Below are 22,931 nucleotides of genomic sequence, written 5' to 3'. Positions count from 1 at the left end.
GGGGGGGTCAGCCCGACCTGTGCCCTCTCGCAGTCTGGGAGCCCTTGGGGGATGTATGACTGACGCCAAGGCGGGAGAAGCTCCCGCCACCGCCGCTGTGCTCACCAGCCATGAGCCCGGCTGAGCAGAGCTCCCCCTATGGGAGCACACTGACCACCAGGGGGGCAGGTCCTGCATTGAGCGTCTGCCCCCTGGTGGTCAGTGCGCATCATAGCAACGGGTCATTCCACCATTCGGTCAATTTGCATATTAGTCTTTTATTATATAGGATAACCAACTAATGCTGGTGTTGAGTGTTTACTTTTATATATCAAATGCTAACCTAGTGCTTACAAATTAGCCAGACACTATTCTTGTACTTTACAAATATTAACATTTGTAACAACTTTAGAAGGTGGGCATCATAACCATCCCCACTTGTAGATGAGGAAGAAACTAGGTAACTTGCCCGAGGTCACACAGTGAATGTATAGCAGAGCTAGGAGTTGCACCCAGGTAACCTGGCTCTATCCTGTGAATCATCGCGTTAGGAAGGAAAAAAAGTCTTCTTCCATAATGAGAGAAAAAAATTTAAGATGTGCAATTATATTTACCATTTCTTAAACGCCCACCATGAATCTGACCTTCACATACTTATTGCTAGTCCTGGCAAGCAGCCCCAAAGACAAAAGTTATTTTCCCCATTTTGAAGACAAGTAAACTGAGGCTCAGATTGTGACCTGCCTCCAATCACACAGCTGGTGGGGGAGCTGGAGGTGGAACCCAGAACAGCCGACTGCAAAGTCCCTGTTCTTCCCAAAATGTTGTCCTGCTGTAATCATCACCTGAGGAGAGAGAAGGGAACTTTCACTCCATTTAACAATGCAATCTACCACGTGAAAAATGCTGTCCCTAGAAATGGCCTCATCCCTGGTCCAGTACATTGAGGACTTTATTTTTAGATTAGCCTTCCCCAAAGGTTTCCATTTTTTCTTCAGAACACCATTCCCTGAGGGTTAGAGGCAGCATGAGAGCAGACATTATTTTTTATGCTGAGTTGATGAAATGACCTAAAAAAGGTAGAGGAGTGACTAAAACAAGCACATTTGTGGGAGTTAAATTATACGTCCCACAATTAAAAGAGCCAGAGAATGCCTAACATGCCAAGGAAAATTCCACTATCCCGCATCCTCAGACACTATTTTCATATTTCAGTTCACTAAAAATTAAACTGTCTGGATAATTTCTAGAAATCCAAACAGTTGGTTAGAGTTGGATAAACTATGTGAATGGAAAATGCTTTCAATTTTTTAAATTTTCATGTGCATGCTTTAGACCTCTGACATCAGTCTAAAACTGCCTTACACTTAAAATTCTTCAAAGCGAACTGATGAGACTGTTATTCAGCATTTGTATGATATTTCTAGGAATGACATTAACTTCATGTGAAGAAGGTAAGACATTCAATTCCCTTTTACATTTGTGGAGATTTATCAAACCGATACTTATCCCCCACAGATGTGGTATATCACCAAGGAAAATTTGATCTTACATATTAGTGATTTGGATAGATGTAAGAAAAAAGATAATGACTCAAAAATGGGATGATGCCTCATAGACTTGGGACCATGCTCCTAAATGAAATGATGTAAGTTAATAACTAAGGAAATTGTTCACAGTGGTTAATCACCGAACATAGCATGACACAATAAATAATTTTCATGAGCATATTGCTCCCACCTCTGCATTATTTTTAATGCATCTGCTTTATGTTAATATGGTCTATACCATGCAGCAGGTACCAAGAAAGAATACAAAAGGAAAGGAGATACAACCCTTGCCTTTTCAAACATTATAAACATTAATAGAAAAGCTATGTTAAGTTCATTAAGGTAACAATCCTTTATCTTCAGATGAATCAGTTCTTTATTATTATTACAGGCAATGTTACACCGTCCTTAAAAATCAATTTAAAATAATGAAGAATTGTAAGTAAGTCATAAAGAAAAGATACCAACCATCGTTTGAAATAGTATTCAGTCTCACTAGAATAAAAATTAAAAGAAAATTACAATGTTACTTTTTACCTTGCAAATTTTCAATGGTTTTTAAAAAAAGTGAAAGTGATCCTGGCAAACTAGTACTCCATCAATAGAAATGCAACCTCACACAGTAACTCAATGAGCTTTATCCACAGCCTTAGAAAACATTTCTAGAGAATTCCTCCCTAGGCAAAAACAAACAAACAAACAAACCGAAAAACCCCACAAGCTTGTGGCAGAGCAATACTCCCACCAAGAACAACCCAAACAGCTGGACACTTCTTTAAAAAATTGATTTGAAGGCATCTAAGAGCTACCAAGCAAGGAGAACCTCAGGGGCCGTGATCTCAGGGAGGAGGAAGTGTGGAGAAGTGAGGCAGCTCTGCATTCCATGATACTTTTCCCCAGGACGTAGGAGCCAATTTGAAAATGCCAGCTCGGAAGTTTTCTCAAGGCAGCTGAGAAGCTGAAAGCCTGAAAAGTGGCAGCTGAAAGGCCTTCAAGCAGCTGAGAAGCTTAAAGTTGCGTTAAGAAAGGCCGCTGGGTGGCTGGGAAGCTGCGCAAAGCAGTCTATCAGTCTCAAGGGGCTGGAGGATAGTGTCCGGGGTTCCTGGGTGGGTAGGGGAAAGGACTTCTGAAGGACTTCACTCTTGGAATAGGCATGAACAGAAAATTGAAGAGCCCTCATAACAACCAAACACCAGCCTCTAATTAGCTCAAGTTTGAGTTTCCTAATCTTAATTAAGTTTCTAAATCAAGTTTATTTTTGAGAGACAAATAAAACATTGAAAGTATTAGCTATGTAAAGGCGAGATGAATAAGTTGACCAAAAGGCATCATTATGAGAATGAAAAGGCAAGCCAAATGACAGACACAGTTGCAATCGCATAATTGACAACCGACTCATACCCTGAACAGATACAGATATAGATATAGATATTTTAATGCCGATAAATGAATAAGAAAAACACAAAGTCAGTGAAAGATGAGCAAAGAAATTTGTAGTTATGCCTGCTCTGTAACCCAGCAAAGCCACTCCTGAATATACACTGAACAAAAATGCTCACATTGGTGCACCACAAGTCAAGTACGAGTACTTTCCTAGCAGCGCCATAAAAAATGGCCAAATACTAGAAAAGCAAAAATGCCCATCAATAGTAGAATTGATAAATAAATGTGATATATTCCCATAATGAAATAATATAAACAGCCATGACAATGAACGAACTACAGCAAGACACTACGTGGGTGAATCTCACAAATATAATATTGCATAAAATATACAGACACAAAAATGTGCATATAATATTCCACTTATATAAAATTCAAATCACAGGAAAAATTAACCTATGGTATTAGTAATTATTGGATACCTTTGGGGAAGAGTAGGAGTAATGACTAGGAAGGGGCTTCTGGGGGGTTTGGGGGCTCCTGACATGCTGGTGATAATCTTTTGATCTCTGCAGTAGTTATACACAATATTCATCTTTTCAAATGTCCCTGGACTTTGCCCTTATTTGTACATCTTCCTCTCTGATGTAATACTTCAAAAGAATTAAAAATAAGTATAGTACAGATTTGTAGAATGTTTACTTCTCAGGATCTATCCTTAAAAATATTTTATATTATCTTTTTAAAAGTTCAAATAATTAAAATACTATATATAAAATCTTCCAGACCTTGAGTGAGGCAAAGAATTCACAGATATCACACTGAAAGAACAGTCCATAGAAGAAAAAACTGACAAAGTGAACCTCATCAACATTCTAAGTATTTGTGCTTCAGATGACCTAATTAAGAACATTAAAAATCTAAGCAACAGGCTGAAAATATTTGCCAAACACATATTAAATAAAAGACCTGTATCCAGAAATTGCAAAGAACACTTATAACTTCACTAGAGGCCCGAGTCCCTCAGCATGGCCTGCAGGGATCAGGACGAAACTGGCAGTCCAACATCCCCCAAGGGGTCCCAGATTGCGAGAGGGCGCAGGCCAGGCTGAGGGACCTCATTGGTGCACAAACCTGTGCACTGGGCCTCTAGTATATAGATAATATTCAAACCCAATCATAAAATGGGAGAAAATATATGAATAGGCATTTCAACAAATATATACAAATGTCTAATAAGCACATTAAAAGATGTTCAAAATCCTTCATTAAGGAAATGTATATTAAAACCACAATGAAATATTTCACACCAACTAGCAGCTATAATAATTAAGACAGACAATAACAAATGTTGGTGAGGATATGGAAAAATAGGAACCTTCATAAATTGCTAGTGGGAATGTAAAATGGTGGGACCACTTTGGAAAACAGTTAGGCAATTTCTCAAATAGTTAAACATAAATCTCCCATAAAACTCAACAATTCCACTCATGGGTATTGACCCAAGAGAAATGAAAATGTATGTCCACAAAATGTATGCACACGAATGTTCACAGCAGCATTATTATTAATAGCACAAAGCTTGAAACAATCTAAATGTCCATCAACTGGCAAATGGATATACAAAACTAAAGGCCCGGTGCACAACATCCGTACACTTGGTGGGGGGAGTCCCTTAGCCCGGCCTGTGCCCCTTCACAATCCGGGAGCCCTCCGGGGATGTCCAACTGATGGCTACCGCTCCCCATGGGGAGCGGGCTTAAGCTGCAGTCAGACATCCTTAGTGCTGCCGCAGGCAGGCCGCTGCGCTCGCCAGCCGTCAGCCCGGCTTGTGGCTGAGCAGCGCTCCCCCTGTGGGAGCACAATGACCACCAGGGGACAGCTCCTGTGTTGAGCATCTGCCCCCTGGTCGTCAGTGCGCATCATAGTGACCGGGTGTTCCGCCATTCGGTCAATTTGCATTAATTACCCTTTTATTATATAGGATGTTTATATCTCTTCAATGGAATATTGTCCAGCAAGAAAAAGAAATAAAGGCCAGATACAAGCGACATCATGAATGAATCTCAAATATATTATGGTTAGCAAAAGAAACCCATCACAAGAAACCACATATAATTCCACTCATATGAAATGTTCAGAAAAGGCAATTGTCTAGAGACAAAGTAGATTAGTGGCTGCCTGGGACTAGGGATAGAGGGGGGCTTAGCTATAAACATGCATAAGGGATCTTATGGAGGAAAGAAAATGTTAAATGATTATGGTAATGATTGCACCACTTAGTAAAATTACTGAACTGTACACTTGAAATGGCTAAGTTTTATACTATGTTAAATATCTATATATAAAAGGCTAAGTGACCATCTGACCGTCTGGTATGATGCACACTGACCACCCGGGGGCAGATGCTCAACACAGGAGCTGCCGAGCCGTGGTGACTTGGCAGCAGTGGTTCTCAGGTGACACACCCCAGAATCAGAGAGGAGGGAGCCCAATTCCAGGGTGCATTACCCGAGAACCACCCTCTCACAATCCGGAACCCTTCAGGGAATGTCGGAGAGCCAGTTTCGGCCCAATCCCCGCAGGCCAGGCTGAGGAACCCCACCTGCCAGAGGTACCCCACTCACTCCGCAGACACCCTTTGAGCCACGGCGCCACCCCAGGTGCAGCCAGCCAGGAAGGGACCGTGGGAGGTTGGCTCCAGGGCATGTCTGGCCTGTCTCACCCAATCCCGCCCCACTGGCCACCTTCTAATTAGTTTCCTTTCGATGTGCACAAATCCGTGTACTGGAGCACTAGTATCTCAATAAAGCTTTTGAAAATTTCATGTACATGAAAGCAAAAATATGGAATCTAAAAGTTCACATTAAGGAGATAGAATTAATTATGTGACTTATATAATAGAATGTTGTGTAGCCATTAGAGCTATTTCTGAAGAGTAATATCACAAGAAAACATTACACAAGCATGTTGAGTGAAGATAACAGACTACAAAGCTGTATGAGCATACAGTATGCTCTTGCTATGTTTTTTAAAATTTTTAAAGGGATTGGAAGGAAACACATCAAAATATTCAAAGATGTTTCTGACCAGTAGGATTATCATTGATACATTTTTTCTTTTCTATATTTTCCAAATATTATAAATTGAGTTTTCTTGTATTTAAGAAAATACTCTTCTTAAAGAACATTTTCATATATTATAAATATGTATTGTTTCTTTTCAATGATCATAAGACATATTCACTTAAAAAAAACAACCTCTACTCCTTAGAAAAGATGTTAAGGAAGCAAAATAAGCATTTTCCTACCTATCTCATCATGCCTATTGTCCACGGGAAGAAAATAATACAATACTTAAAAATGTGGAAACTGATAACAGGAGGATTTACTCAAATGTACCTTATCCTTCAGGCAAGTTATTACTATGCAAGAAATGTACTCTCCTTGGCAAAGGGCATAACAGACTTATGAGTAGAGCATATCCCCAAAAGCACAAAATTTAAATATGGTAATTTATCTAGTCATTATCTTTAAAAGTACCCTATATTTCCTCCAATTATTTACCTACTAATATAAAAAATAACAGTACAGTACCTACCTTTTCATATTAATCTCTAGATTACCTTTCTGGTTCCCACAAACATCCCCTGAGAATCAATGTAATTTTTTTAAAAATAAAAAAACTACTTTTTTTTTGCTATTCAGCAAGAGGGTTTTTTAAATTTTTTTAAACCAGCTTTAGAGTCATCTAAATTTCTGCAAACAGCACAGCTTGCCACTCCACTTTTTAAACATCTTCCCTTTAGCAACTCCATAACCCATCTGATCCCATATGCCTACCTCCAAGAGGATTAGAAATGTAATTTTTTAATTAATAGTCATAAAGTTAGCACAATGGAAGTTTCCAAGGCCTTAAAAGTAAGTTTATCTAATAAAATCTAAAGATTTTTACCATCATAATGGTATTGCTTCTAAAAATGCTGATACCCTTTCTCCGTTGCCTCTTACCAGAAATGATTTTGGCATGTCCTTTGGAGGAAATAAGAAGTCAGGGCGCCCTAGCCAGTTTGGCGCAGTGGATAGAGCGTTGGCCTGTGGACTGAAGGGTCCCAAGTTCGATTCCGGTCAAGGGCACATGTCCCAGGTTGTGGGCTCAATTCCCAGTAGAGGGCATGCAGTAGGCAGCTGATCAATGATTCTATCATTGATGTTTCTCTCTCTCTCTCTCTCTCTCTCTCTCTCCTTTCCTCTCTGAAATCAATAAAAATACATATTTTTAAAAAGTCACTCAGGGCCACAATACACTTCCCACGGAGCACTTCCATGCTCTTCTCCAGATGCCCACTGTGTCCACATTAGCAGTGGTCAGGGCACCTGGTTGCCATTTTCAAACTGTATGTCATTGGGCAGGTTACTTAATCTCTCAGTTCCTCGTCAGAAAAATAGAGGTGGTCACAGTGTGCCTTCGTTCATGAAGGTGTTGTAAGGGTTAAATGAGACAGCAAATATAAAGTCCTGACTCACAGTTGGCGCTCAGTAAACGTGAGCCAGTAGTTCTATGCAGCCAGAAAAGTAAACCATGTCCTCCACCACACTAGCACTTCCGTGACACTGAGGATGCTACCCTGTCACCCTTGCACATGACTGTTTTCCATAACTCCTCCAAGTTAAATTTAAACCTGTTCCTCACTTCAAGATTCCACACTGTGATGTTGACATACCTTTGTTTCTCTTCCTCTGATTTTGTCCACTCTAGCTTCTGCCCCCTTTATTTCAGAAAAGTGGCTTTCAATCATCTATCTTCAGAACAAAAGAGATGTGGCTTCTTTACTCTTTGATTCAAATGTGGTGGAAGTCTACATATGACCTCCTAGACCTTCTAGAAACAGTCCGCTGCATCGATGCTCAGTTATTCCTCTGTCCCCAGTGCAATGGTACTACAGCTTACTTGTTTTTCATAATAACACCTTTTGTTCCTGACTGTGCCTGCCCTGAGAGCTCCAGCCCCGTTGATTCAACAAAAATAGCTAGGATATCAACATGGGCCAGGCACTGTGCTAGTTGTTGGAGTCTTATGACATGCTATCTGTCTACTAAGAACAAATGGAGGATACATATGCTTACACCATGGTGTCCTCCTCCTTCCTACACATCTGGAAATGTCACTGCCTGAGGTGATTCAAGCATCATCTCTTGGCAAAAGACAGTGCGTAAGACTCCCTACCCCACAACCTTACTACCTCACCTCTCCGGCATTAACAGGACACATCCTCTTGTATGATATAATAGAAATTTCACAGGATGTGAAATCGGAAGACCTTCATAGATTACCAGAGACCTCAAATAACCTGGATATAAAATAGCCAACCACATACATATCATTTTTTTAAAAAAAGATGCTAAGCCCTGGCGGGGTAGCTCCATTGGTTGGAGCATCGTCCTGATACACCAAGGTTGCAGGTTCAATCCCACACACAAGAAGCAACCAATGAATGCATAAACAAGTGGAACAACAAATTGATGTTTCTCTCTCTCTCTCTCTCTCTCTCTCTCTCTCTCTCTCAAATCAATAAAAGTAAATAATAATAAAGATGCTAAAATCCTTGGCCCCGTTCCATGTAAATGTAACTCGTTACATAGCAAATTCCAATAAACATAAGAGATATATGGAATTACAGTAGTCCCCTCTTATCCGTAGTTTTGCTTTCTACAGTTTCAGTTATCCACAATCAATTGTGCCCTAAAAACATTAAATGGAATATTCCAGAAATAAACAATTCAAGATTCTGCACTGTAATTTTAAATTGCACACTGATCCGTGTAATGTGATGAAATCGCACACCCTCCTGCTCCATCTTTACCAGGACATAAATCATCCCTTTGTCAAGCATATCCTCGCTGTATTTGCTACCTGCCTATTAGTCACTTAGTAGTCATCTCAGTTGTCAAATCATTTGTTGTGGTCTCTCGGTGTTCATGTTCAAATAACCCTTATTTACTTGAAAATAGCCACAAAGCACAAGAGTAGTGATGCTGGCAATGCCAAAAAGAAGCCATAAAGTGTTTCCTTTAAGTGAAAAAGTGAGTTAGTACAGTAAGATATTTTGAGAGGGAAGAGAGGAAACCACATTCATTGTAGGGAAGCACAGGACTTGATTGGAATATCTATAAGGAGGATTCTCAGAAAGGTCGGGGGCCTCTGAGGGGCTCTGAGGCAGCCCCTACCTTGACTTTTCCAAACAAGTCCGATCCCCTGGGTATTTTGCTAGAATCTTTATGTTTAGACTTCAAAACATCCTTGCTTAAAGGACGCATGTTTTCTCAAGGATGCTTACCCTGCTGATAGTATCTAATAGTTGATTTTAGTTCAAGCTGTTATTACAATAAAAGCCAAAGGAGGCAGGCGAACAGGGCTACTTGGTGGCGATAGCCAAGGAGTCCCTTAGCCTCTCTTTCACAGAAACATGTGTCAGAGTAATCATTCATCCGTCGTTCAGGGTCTGCTGGTCAGCCCTGGCAATTCATATAACTTTTCTTATAGTATATTGTTATCATTGTTCTGTTATTATAAGTCACTGTTGTTAATATCTTACTGTGCCTAATTTATTAAACTTTATCACAGGTATGAATGTTTAGAAAAATACGTAGTTCATATATGGTTCAGAACTACCTGTAGTTTCAGGCATCCATTGGGGGTCTTGGAACATATCCCCTGCAGGTAAGGAGGAACTACTGTACCAAGTGTTCTCATGAGTGAAAAGCTAAAAAATAATGTAAGAGAAGCAGCAAAGAATTAAAGATCTTTCTGCTCTCACTATACCATTTCAAAATGGGGTTGCTGAACAGCAGCGTTGACTCATCCTCAGAAATAATGGCAAATCAGCTTTGACCTTGATTCACTGCTATGGTCAAAATAATTCTGGTTAACTTGGAAAGATTCTGAAAAAAATCTAAAGGTCATATTTAAAATACTTAAGAGTCCAAAAATTTATGAATAAGACTTTATTTTTAGTATTCAAAATGGCCACCAGATAAGGCAGAGAAAAGGTCAACAGTCATCATGTGCCAAGGGATGGCACTTGCATATTTTGCTGTGATCCTCAGTCTTCAAGCAGACTATCAATGGGTATTATCTAAATCTTTGACATAAACTTTTAAACTTGACTTATACACTCAGTTCTATTTCTTTCTTTCCTTCCCTTAATAGTTATTAAGCACCTGCTCTAAGCCAGCTTCTGACTGAGCAAGGCATACAATGAAGAACAAAACAGATATATCTCCTGATCTTATGTAACTCACAACTCCACTAGAGATACTCATTGCGATGGTTAACTTCACATGTTGACGTGACTGGAATACAGGGCACTTGGATTAAGCATTATTTCTGGGTGTGTCTGTGAGGGTGTTTTGGATGAGATTGGCATTTGAATTAGAAGACCGAGTAAAGCAGACTGCCCCCGCCAATGGGGATGGGCATCATCCAATCTGTTGAAGGCCTGAATAAAACAAAAAGATGGAGGAAAGGAGAATTCGCACTTTGAGCTGGAACAAACCCAGCTACCCTCGACCTGTACTTAAACCACCGGCCCTCTAGTTCTCAGAAATACACCATAGGCTTTCCTGGGTCTCCAGCTTGCAGATGGCAAGTCATGGGACTTTTCAGCCTCCATAAACATGTGAGCTAATTCCTTATAAAAACTCATATATATAGTATATATCTCCTATCAGCTTTATTTCTCTGAAAAACCCCAACTCATACCAAACGTACATAAACATACCTAGGAACATGAAATAACCATTGGTATACACCAGGTTGTGTGTGCTGTGAAGAAAAACTCAGGATGCTCCAAGAATAGAAAACAAAGGCAACACAATTCCTCACATATATGTGTCCATATTTTCTTGCAACATTCTCTAAGTCTCATGTTTGATGACTGAATATGATCCGCGCAAATGAATCTTAAAGTACTAGGCTAAAAGCTAATATATTTTGGTTTTGAAGTTACAGTTTATTTTGTATTGTTTTATTTTTTTTGGTGGGGAAGAGGTAGTAGTAGTAAATTATAGGGAGTAAGAGATAAAATAAAGTCATAATGACAAGAAGCGGGAATCTTTCATTGCAAAAATAAGTAAAATTTTACAAAATGTATGTGGTCTCTTTTTTTAATATATTTTTTACAGAGAGGAAGGGAGAGGGATAGAGAGTTAGAAACATCATTGAGAGAGAAACAGATCAGCTGCCTCCAGCACACCCTCTACTGGGGATGTGCCTGCAACCAAAGTACATGCCCTTGACCGGAATCGAACCTGGGACCCTTCAGTCCGCAGGCCGACGACGCTCTAGCCACTGAGCCAAACCAGTTAGGGCAAAATGTATGTGGTCTTGAAGAAATTCTTCTAAAATGAAATTGTTGACAAATAATTTTAAATTCAAAAAAATGTTCTTAAAAACTCACTAGCTGAAGGACTCTCTACTAAATCCTGCCATAGAGAAGAGTGCATACATAAAAATGATTGTCTCCTATAAGCCAACCTTATTTCCATTTGTATTATTTCTAAATTTTAATTTTTAATCAAGTTTGCAGTGCATCCAACAATGGGGAAGACTCATTCTAGTAAAAAAGTTACACAATTGTCGTTCAAAGTACGACATAGATCACCTCCCAATAGTCACCCTGCCTCCCCACACAAAAAATCATGCTTAGCAAAGAAATGTTGTTTTTTGTTTCAGTTTGTTTGTTTTTTAGCAAAGAACTGTTTTAAAGGAAATCTGCAATATTCACTTTGAACCTTTAGAAATGGAGAAAAAAATCAAGAAGAAAAATGGCTATATTGTAAATACCAAAAAAACAATTTCTCATCATGCATCACAAAATCACAAGGAGAAAGGATTTGAAGTGAGGTTGTACTGTTTGTTCATAATTGGGTTCCCCATTGATAGTGTCCCAATGATGCTGCCATTCAGTAAGGTACCGGCTGCTAGTCCTTTGGGCCTCTGCTCAGAGATCAAAGCATCAGTAAAAGCTTTGCAAGTTCACAAAGTGCTGATGCAACTGACATATAGCTGGTAAGACCAAGTACCCATAGAGAATTCACTGCCCCAATGTCAACTATACACACAATAGTCAGAATTGCAAATACTGGATTTCCTATTACACAAAAAAGGGGGAAAAGAAGAGCACTAAATACGGATATATAAACATCATTGCTTATACTTATGGGGAATTTTTCCAGTTTTATTATACTTTATATATGACCACTTCTCACTTGATTTCTCTTGAAGATACAATCTATGAGAAAGTGATACCAGAAAATGCTGTGTACATGCACATGTATGTGTGTGTATGTACTCAATATATATTCAATAATGGCAAGAATCATTGCATTAGAATGGCCCAAACATAGTTTGCCTAATGGTTGATGAAACAAATGTGAAAATTCTTCTTATATGCAGAATATTTATTATGTTGGAATTGAGTAGAATAAGCAGAATTTAACTTAGATTCTGGAAGAGACACTATTTAGTAAACTGATCACTATAAGTCTCAAGTTTATATTAGATAAAGAGAAAATTCCCTTTCTGTAAGCACACAAACTAAATGGATGCTTTATGTAATCTGGCTTTTCCTGAGTGTTCCGTCTATTCACTAAAAATAATAATTACCAGAAGGGTCTTTTCCTGGAACTTTATTCCACCCTAGAACCTAGATATGAACAAAGTCCTTACCAGAATGAGATTCTAGTATGTGAGCTGCAGAGATCATTTTTATTCTGGTGCCCCTCTATGCAAGATGTAGAAAAATAGTTAGTACAAAAAGAGAGACTTTAAAACTCAGAATGCAAAAGAAATACTATTTCCTAAAAAGAGCACAGAAAATAGTAAAGGCTTAATTTTATAACATGAATAATTATCACCTGATAAATAAAATAATTATCCAGAAGTATCAAGTTAGTCTTTTTTTAATTTGGATTCATTTTACCACTGTATCTAAGTTTTTATAGCTAATCTACAGTAACTAAGTACTGAGAGCTGTAAATGCTTAAGTTCTTAAATGCTTTCTACTTCAACTGATCGTCACAACTTAGCCTATCTCGTATTCAAAATCATGTAGGGTTAAAGGAAAGAAGTTGAATATGTCACAATGACAAAAGAAAACAACTAAAAGATTCTTAAGATGTTTACCAATATGTAACCATCTGAAAAAAGCACAGAATTCCTCCTCAAAAATGAACTTACCCAGAAGAGCCCTGCAGTTTGCCATCTTTTAACTCACTTTTGAGAGTATAAGTCAGGGCAATGAAGCCCATGGGTGGTTTTTCACTTTCCCTACTACGATGTTAAAGGCAAAGCCCAGAAATCTGAAGAAAGAAAAACAGATGTAACTGAATGTTTAAAATAAGATGCCTGCACTAACTCCCTAAAGAACAAAACATAAGCCAAATACTAAATTAGTGTAAACAAGACGATGCTTAGGGCTTAGGAAGAGCAAGTGCTGATACCAATACCCAAACAGAGATTTCAAATGTATCAACAGAGGAAATTGGTAAATTATAAAATTAGAATTAAAAGGGGAACAGAAAAGCATTTGCCATCATATCTTGACACATACGTGTCTGCTTTTTCTCTTCAAATGCAAAAACCCTAGAGTGGTTAGCTAAGGTATGCATATTAACCTAAATAAGAAAAGTATCTTATTTTTGTAATCTCAGAAACAAAGTAGTTTCTTTAGTATAGTTAAATGTAAATCATTTGAGTTAGGATGACAGAATTATAGTATTTGTCAGAAGAACCCAACAGCAACCAGGACATTAAAGGGCCACATTTGCTATTAAAGGTGAACAAGAAATAAATTCCTCTGTGCCAAAAAGGAAAAGAATTTCCCTCCCAAAATGTATAACCATAAAGTAGCTCTGAGATTAAAAAAAACAAGCAAAAAAAAAAAATGTCAAGCATAAATTTGATTTAAAATGTGCCCAGGTCAGTAGAGCACCCAAACTAGTAGCAGAAGCAAAATATTTTTCCCCTCTTAAGAAATTTGCCTTCATCCAGACGTGAAAAAATTACCATAAAGTTCTGAGGGAAGTGACCAGCTTATAATAAAAAAAAAAAAAATCACAAAACCTCAAAATTATCAAAGCAATATTTTTTCTAAATGTTAAGAGTCCAGGAGTTGGCAGCAAAGGGCAGAAACAGAATATTTTTAAATCTTAGATATGACTATACGGGAAACAATGTTTATTCATTCAACCATACAGCAATTATGTAGGCATCAGTGTCAGTATATGTGGGCAGAAGGTCAAATGGCAGCACAGTAAGGAGACTGAAAGTGAAAAGGGGAGAACATCCTCAGGGCTTACTATCACCGGCTGTACCTGTTTAGGTGGAAGTAGCATTTACAGCTATGACTGGGCATGAATGAATAGGTGCTGAGGCAGAACTTTACAGCTGAGTCCTTGTAAATATTTAGGGCTACTTCAGTTGGATGAAGCCCTAGTCAATCATGTCTGGGTTTAAATCCTATCTAACTCGAATCTTTCATATTATACTGACCCACAAAACTACAGAAGACTATGATTAAGAATGTAAATTTTATAGTAAGCATAATGAACTGCCTCGAAGTCAATGCAAAACATCAATGCCTTTTATCACTACTCATAAATTCTACTTCTAGAGGAGAGGGGGAAAAAAGGAAAATCTGTCTGATGTTATGTTGGCATATTCCCAATAAATTATGATATATCCATAAAATAAAATACCACTCAGTATCAAAATGTTACAGAAGATCATTTTATGATATAGTTAAATGTAAATATGTTATATTAAAATTAGAGGCCTGGTGCACGAAATTTGTGCATGGGGGGGTGTCCCTCAGCCCAGCCTGCACCCTCTCCAATCTGGGACCACTAGAGAAATGTCCGACTTCACTCTCACAATCCAGGACTGCTGGCTCCCAACTGCTCGCCTGACTGCCTTCCTGATTGACCCTAACCTCTTCTGCCCGCCAGCCTGATTGATGTCTAACTGTTCCTCTGCCAGCCTGTTTGCCCCCAACTTCCCTCCTCTGCCAGACTGGTCACCCCTAACTGCCCTCCCCTGCAGGCTTGATCACCCCTAACTGCCCTCCCTTGCAGGCTTGGTCCCTCCCAACTTCCCTCCCCTGCTGGCCTGATCACCCACAACTGCCCTCCCTTGCAGGCCTGGTCCCTCCCAACTGCCCTCCCCTGCTGGCCATCTTGTCACGGCCACCTTGTGTCCACATGGGGGCAGGATCTTTGACCACATGGGGGCAGCCATCTTGTGTGTTGGAGTGATGGTCAATCTGCATATTACTCTTTATTAGATAGGATAGAGGCCTGGTGCATGGGTGGGGGCCAGCTGGTTTGCCCTGAAGGGTGTCCCAGATCAAGGTGGGGGTTCCCTTGGGGCATGGGGCAGTCTGAGCGAGGGGCCTGTGGTGGTTTACAGGCCGGCCGTGCCCCCCGGCGACTCAAGCAGAGGCCCTGTATCTGGGATTTATTTATCTTCTACAACTGAAACTTTGTAGCCTGAAGCGGAGCCAAGCCTTCTGCTCGCTCCATGGCAGCAGCCATTTCTGTTGGGATTTATGTATCTTCTATAATTGAAACTTTGTAGCCTTAAGCGGAGGCCAAAGGAGGCCATGGCTGCAGAAGCTTGGCTTCCTCCATCGCCAGGGGAAACCCTAGCCTCCTGCTCTCTCCAGCTTCATGGCTGCCACCATTTTTGTTGGGATTAATTTATCTTCTATAATTGAAACTTTGTAGCATTGAGTGGAGGCCTGGGCCGGCCAGGGTGTGCTGAAAGCTTGGCTTCCTCCATCGCCAGGGAAACCCAAGCCTCCCTCCTGCTCTCTCCATGGCCACAGCCATCTTTGTTGGGTTAATCTGCATACTCGCTCCTGATTGGCTGGTAGGCGTGGCTTGTGGGCGTGGTTTGTGGATGTGGCAGGGTGATGGTTAATTTGCATATTACTCTTTTATTAGATAGGATGTTTATATGAAATGTGGTTCATCTTTTTATGAAAATTAGAAATATATAGAATAAAGTGTCATTTTTAGAAATTAAAATATTATAGTATTTCTCTATATGTATCTAAAAATATACACCAAAATGTTAACAATAATTATCTCTGGGTATAATTCTCCTTTTGTTCCTCTTTGTTGTTTTGGTTTCGTTTTTTTGCTTGTCTAAATTTTCTATAATAAACGTGTTACTTCCATAATAAGAACAAATATTTAATATAGCAAAAAAATAAAGATTTGAAACCTTACAATAGCAATTATACATGAAATATGGCTACAAAAATGACAAGTCCCCAACATCATTATACCTTTAAGTAGGAGCAAATTTACCCAAAGCCTACCATGGAAAATAAGGGAAACAAATCCAAAACTCATAGTATCTTAAAGAACTCGAAAATTCAAGAGAAGGGAGAATATTTAAAGAAGAAAAAGGTGGGAATGAGCTGAAAGAATTAAAGAACAGACTTTCTGCTAGTGCTGGGTAATGTGAAACTTTAAAAGGCATCATGGACTGGGAAACCCTTATTCAGACTCAAACATCAAGCATCTTTTAAATGCCTAAAAATGTTCTTTCTCTATTACCCATACATTTATTTTTGTTTAAAAAAAAATAGGAAGAGGTGACAGCACCTCCCTTCGGAAGATAACAGCTAGAATAAAGAATCAATTCTTTTTTGTAACACCTCCCCAAGGCAAATCCTTACAAGTTTTCACATTTAAAAAATTGCCTACAATATTTTTCAAATGTTCTAGTGATAGAGATAAATTTGGCTAAGCCAACTGAGAGAAAAATAGTTATCTAAGGCGTTTTGCTCAAAACCTCAAAAGGTATATAAACCTTACATAATGACACATAATGGTTTCAACTGAAAATTATCTAAGAATCGACTAACATGTATGCCAGGTGATTGATAGAGCATCTGGCTGAGGATGTTTTTTAATCTAAATTGGGCCTGGGAAACACTGAAAATAGCAGTGTATTATTCATTTCAATAGGTAATCACTAGATTATCCTCCTATAAATAAACATACACTCTTGCCCAAACCTGAAAACTATGATAAAATCCAACTTTCCAACTCTTAACTACATTTTTAATTAACATGAGTGACCTTTCCCAGGATATTAAGCTAGAGTTTCATGCTTGAGTTTTCTGAATCTTCTATCATATAGACAGAAATGGAAACAAATTAGTTTTACCAATCTTGTCCATACTTACTGGCACAGAAACTAAACAGCGCTTTATCCTATGTGTCAAACTCTAAGACAGAAACAGCTTGCTGTCTGTCAGCTTCAGAAACCATTTTTTACAAGCATGGCACGCTGCCTCAAGCCAACTAAACACTAAACCATGTTGGGCTGCCCACACTGCAAATTATCTGGAATGTTCTCCATGTTCTGTGGTTGCAAAAGTACCTATTTCGTGGATTATCCAGTTCAAATTAGGGACACATCTGACCTTAAACAGAAAATTCCCAGGAAACTTGAAACTATAATTGACCAAGATCCCATCAGTTCTGCAAGTCTGTGATCTCAGGCTCAGAGCAAAGCATTTCACATGTTATTTTTTGAGAGCCCAAGAGACACAACATAAACTCTGGGAAATATGTTACTGTTTCAAGTAAACAACTAAGAAATCATCCTAAATGTATACATGTCATAGCTTAAAAAAAAAATTGCTACATGTATCAAGTAACTGGCATTTGTAGCAAATATACACACATTTCTGCTAAATACTTAGCAAATGAAAGCAAAAATCAATCTAAAAATTATTTCATTTCATTTCTAATTTTCATACATATGCTGAAATATAGCAGCTTCAGCTGTGGGATGTGGTAAGAAATATCTCAAAACCTGAACTGTAGTGACTGGAGCCTGTATTATAGGTTTGTTTTTCTCATCCACTGAGAAAGTTTATTGTAGAAATTGTACATATATTATAGGGATTATGCAATTAATGTTTTTTATTAGATTTAAACCTCTTTCAGGACAGAGAAAACATCTGACATTGAACATCTTTATATGTTTAGTCTTTAACAGAGTGTCAGGTACATAGTAAGTACTCAAAAAAATGTTCTAGCTGTCTATTGCTACACAATAAACCTCTCCTAACTCAGTGGAATACAACAAGTTATTTATTATTATTAACAACTCATAATTCTGAGGGTTGAATAGTCACTAGATGGTTCCTACTCAGTAAGAGGTGGCTGAGTCATCTTACACACTTCAGATGTTTCACACATTCAGATGTCTTGCAGTTGATGCTGGTTGTTAGTTCAGTCTCGGTGGGAAAACCTACAGGTGTCCTCTCCATGTGGGATGAGCTTCCTCAGAGCATGGTAATGGGTTTCAATAGCTAAATTCAGAAGAGAGAGCCAGGAAAAAAGCTATTTCTTATTTTCTAACCTTACCATGTAAATTACATAGCATCCCTTCTATCACATTCTATTCCTTAGAAGTAAATCACTAAGTTCAGCCCCTAGAAAAAACAAGATAATTAGTCTCCACTTCTTTATGGGACAATAGCAAAGAAATTGTGGACATTTAAAATTACAATAAATATCTGATATACGAATTCTGTTATGCCTCCCTTATCTTCAATCTTCCAATCTCTATTCTCATTGCTCTATCACTTACAAACATGCTCAATTTTCCCACAACTTCAAATTTCTTACCTAACACCCTCCAGGCAAAAACTCCTCTCTTGACCCTGTATTCCCATGTAACATTAAATTTCTCCTTCTATGCTCATCCAAACTTCTTAAAATTTTAATATAGGTATTATTTTTCCAAGTATTAATGGGTACCATTTCAAATCAACTAATTAGGACATCATTTCGCAAATTGGAATATCAAAAAGTTTCTAAGGTTTGCATGTCTTTGAGGTCTAAGCCCAGACCAATAGGGAATGACCTGAAGATCATTTTTGAAGTGTTAAAAGAAGAAAACTACATTGACAAGCAAAATTTTACCTAGCATTGTTGGCACATGGCTCCCTGGTCCAAGCTTTGTGCAAGAACAAGAACATATTAGAAAACATAATATTTTTAACTGATATTGATGAAAATGCGGAAGAGAGAACAAGCTCTATTTTTAGCTTCTTATCTTTTAGACCTGCTGTTCTCTGTTATATATTTTTATTATTATACTAGTAGCCTGATGTACAAAATTCATGCATGGGAGGCGGGAGGTGTCCCTCAGCCCAGCCTGTACCCTCTCCAATCTGGGACCCCTCGGAGGACATCCGACTGCCGGTTTAGGCCCTATACTAACAAAAGGGTAATATGCTAATTAGACCAGGATCTAATTAGCATATTAGGGATCGGGCCTAAACCGGCAGTTGGACATCCCTCTCACAATCTGGGACCACTGGCTCCTAACGGCTCACCTGCCTGCCTGCCTGATCGCCCCTAACCACTCTACCTGCCAGCCTGCTCCTCCCCAACTGCCCCCCCCCGCCGGCCTTCTCACCCTCACTGCCCCCCATTGCCAGCCTGATCACCCCCAACTGCCCCCCATTGCCGGCCTGATCACCCCCAACTGCCCCCCATTGCCGGCCTGATCGCCCCCAACTGCCCCCCATTGCCGGCCTGATCACCCCCAACTGCCCCCCACTGCCGGCCTGATCGCCCCCAACTGCCCCCCCCCCGCCAGCCTTCTCACCCCCACTGCCCCCCATTGCCAGCCTGATCACCCCCAACTGCCCCCCATTGCCGACCTGATCACCCCCAACTGCCCCCCATTGCCGGCCTGATCGCCCCCAACTGCCCTCCCCCCCGCCGGCCTGATTGCCCCTAACTGCCCCCCCTCCCCCGCTGGCCTGCTTGCCCCTAACTGCACCCCCCGCTGGCCTGCTTGCCCCCAACTGCTCCCCTCTGCTGGCCTGCTCACCCCCAACTGCCCCCCCTGCTGGCCTGATCACACCCAACTGCCCTCCCCTTCTGGCCTGATTGCCCCTAACTGCCTCTGCCTCGGCCCCGCCACCATGGCTTTGTCCGGAAGGACGTCCGGAAGGTCTCCTGGTCTAATTAGCATATTACCCTTTTATTAGTATAGACTAGAGGCCTAATCAGGAAATTCATGCAAGGGGCTCGCAGCTGCGGTGGCTGCCTCAGCCCTCGCAGCCTCAGCCCTCACAGCCCTGGCTTCGTCCGGAAGGTTGTCCAGAAGGTCGTTCGGCTGTCCGGTCTAATTAGCATATTACACTTTTATTATTATAGATGTTGTTATATATTTTATATACATTATCCACAATATATTATTTCTCTATTATATATGTTAGACAGATATAGATAGGGATTGTGATATATATATACATTTAGTTTCAAAAAGAATCATTCGCAAAGCAATCATCTCAAATCAAACCACATACAAAATCTCAAGGCACTCATATCAATCAATAAATTCTGGGAACTAAATCACATCTATCTTAGAAACCCAAATTCTTATTAAACACAATACTTACTTGCCTGGAGTCCAGCAAACTTAGAGTAAAATAATAACTACAGCTGGGGTTTTACGTATGTGACTTTTCTGAAGCAAATTTTTTTTAATAAGAATGTTCAGTTTGCTGAAATTTTTCAGAAAATGCTTGAGATTGTGAGTTATTTTCATAAAGTTTCAGTTCTGGTATATTTGACAGCAGAGGGTCAAAACTGCACTCCAAAATGAAAATCTATATCCCAAATAAAATGCTATAATATTAATGGTTATTCTGGAATAACTATCTTCCAAAACTTCTCCACTGCAAACAAGATGTTACCCACAATATTCCCTGTTTATTTTGGTAGTATGCATTCAAACACAAAATTATATGTAAAGCATAAATACTCATCTTGATTAAGTACTTGATTAAATAGTTCATGATACTCTTTTCTTTAAACAAGTCCCCAATTCTATTCTTATTTTTCAAAATAATCTGGATGATGTAATCAATTGTCACTAAAATTTGGGCTATACAACAAACACTTCGCAAAATGCAGGTACTTTTCATCAGAACCTTTGATTTGTACCCAACATCAGACATACACAATGTAAGTGAAGAAGACAGACCAGGAATAGACATTTGTGAGGAAGTGGGCTCCAGTCACCCACAGGACACACAAATTAAAAAAAAACAACAAAAAAAAAACAACTTACCCATTTGCATAATAAATGCACTTATATATTAGATTTCACCAACTAATTACATGTATTATATACCTCATCGAAGGGTAAAACTGTCAGAAGCAATGTCAGATTATACAAGAAACATCAGGTTTTATGTGATTCGTAGAAATAGTACTCCTAAAATTAGTTGGAGCCTTTTAATCTAAGACAATGAAAATCAACAAGTAAAGAGAAAATCTCTTTCAAAAAGATATGGTTAAAAACTCATCTTACCTCACTGATTAAAAAACAAAAACTGCATCATCTTCTACAGGGCTACCTGTATTTCTAAGTGTAGAGACCAAGTGTAACTACTCAATCAGGGACTAAACGATCACTTTGAAAATGTGGGTCAGCCCTGGGGGGTCATTTCATAAAGATATACTGTTGGGTGTTTTCTTTCTTTCTTTTTAAGCACCCTGAGCCTAAGGATATTTTTCCTTTAAATATATATGTATATTCCAAAAGCAAAAGGGGCGGAGGAGGGAGAACGAGAAAATCAGGGCGACGCAGAAAACCGACCAAGACAGAAAAGACACACAGCGCCCAAGCTTACCCACAGGCAAGAAGAGGCAACCTCTCGGAATTGCTGGAGCTCGCAGGAGCCTCCCCGCTCGGCAAACGAGGGCACTTTCACCCCCAGAGAGCGATGCGACCACCGCGTAAAAGTTCACGGGGGTTCCATCCCCTCCTTCACTCCCGGCGCTCAGCCTCCGGGGGGCGAGCCCTGCGGGGGCAATCGGGCTCTGGGAGCCTCCCTGCACCCCCTCCCCCCCTTTCCTGGAAGGCCTGGCTGCTCGGGCGGCAGGGGACAGGGCCGGGGGCGTCGGGAGGCCGGGCCGGGGGCGCCCGGGGAAACCGAGTCCCGGCCGGGCCCCGCCGTGCAGCGCTGGCGGCTGCAATCAAGTCCAGCCGCAAATATCTCCCCGAAAACCCAGCCTCTTCCGCACAACTTCGGTCTAACCAGCCTCCTTCAGCGCCACACACTCCGCCCGACCGCACACCCTCCCCAGCGCGGTGGAGCCAAGGCTCCCGCCCGCCGCTACTGTCCCGGGTCCGAGGACCCGAGCCTCACCTCGTACAAAGGGCTGCGCGCGGGCGCCCACAGCGCGCGGGGAGCGCGGCGCCATCCAGCGCCTCCCGGAACTTTCCTGACATGGCACTTCTCTCCCCCGCCGCAGAGAACCACGCTCCAGGCAGGGGAGGAGGAGGAGGAGGAAGAGGAGGTAGGGGCTGGCAGGCGGCGGTGGCCAGAGCCGGAGCCAAAAGTGGGGAGCGTCGGCTGGGAGCCGCCGCCTCGCGATCTGCCGGGGTTCCCGCCCCCGGGGTAACCAAAGCTCGCTCTTAAAGGCGCCCGCGCGTTTTAGCCGGAGGTGAGGGGGTGGAGAGAAAAGGGCGGGGGAGGCAAGTTAAGAGCGTGGGGAGCAGACGCAGAAATTCCGGAGACCAGCTTCGGGGCCTCTGCGTTTGCCCTTTCCCAGCCGCTTCCCCAGCTCCCCGCCAGGTCTGGTGGCCCCTTAGCCAGGACAAAGGTAGGGTAAGTGCTCGGACCCGGCACGGGGGCCACCCTTGCCCATGGCTTGAGCTCCCCAACTAAGGTCCTTGAAACCTCGCCCATTCTCCTAACTGTTCTCTCCTCTTTAGGGTCTCTTCTTCTACATCCCTCCCTCGCCCCTACCCCCCCCCACACACACACACACTTACACCTACCCTGCGACGCTGCCCAGGCCCGCGCCCCAAAGCCAGTAGAACTGCGTTTCCTTTCTTGTTTCCTGCTTATTGGTCCCCTATTTCCAGTACAGTGGTGAGGGTCTCCCCAGGAGCACAGGA

At 40.8% G+C, this 22,931-nt stretch overlaps 1 protein-coding gene across 1 annotated transcript in view; it reads right to left on the bottom strand.

Moving 5' to 3' along the window:
• GPR63 (G protein-coupled receptor 63) overlaps positions 1–22,407 on the bottom strand; it is a 41,696-nt gene extending 19,289 nt beyond the window's left edge. The window contains exon 1 of the mRNA XM_080665586.1: positions 22,177–22,407. The gene's annotated coding sequence lies outside the window, so the exon portion shown is untranslated. The remainder of the gene's footprint in view (positions 1–22,176) is intronic.
• Between the last annotated feature and the right edge of the window lie 524 nt (positions 22,408–22,931).

The sequence above is a fragment of the Plecotus auritus genome (genome assembly GCF_963455305.1).
Source record: "Plecotus auritus genome assembly, chromosome: 4".
Classification (NCBI taxonomy): Eukaryota; Metazoa; Chordata; class Mammalia; order Chiroptera; family Vespertilionidae; genus Plecotus; species Plecotus auritus.
This window is presented reverse-complemented; position numbering and strand designations above follow the sequence as displayed.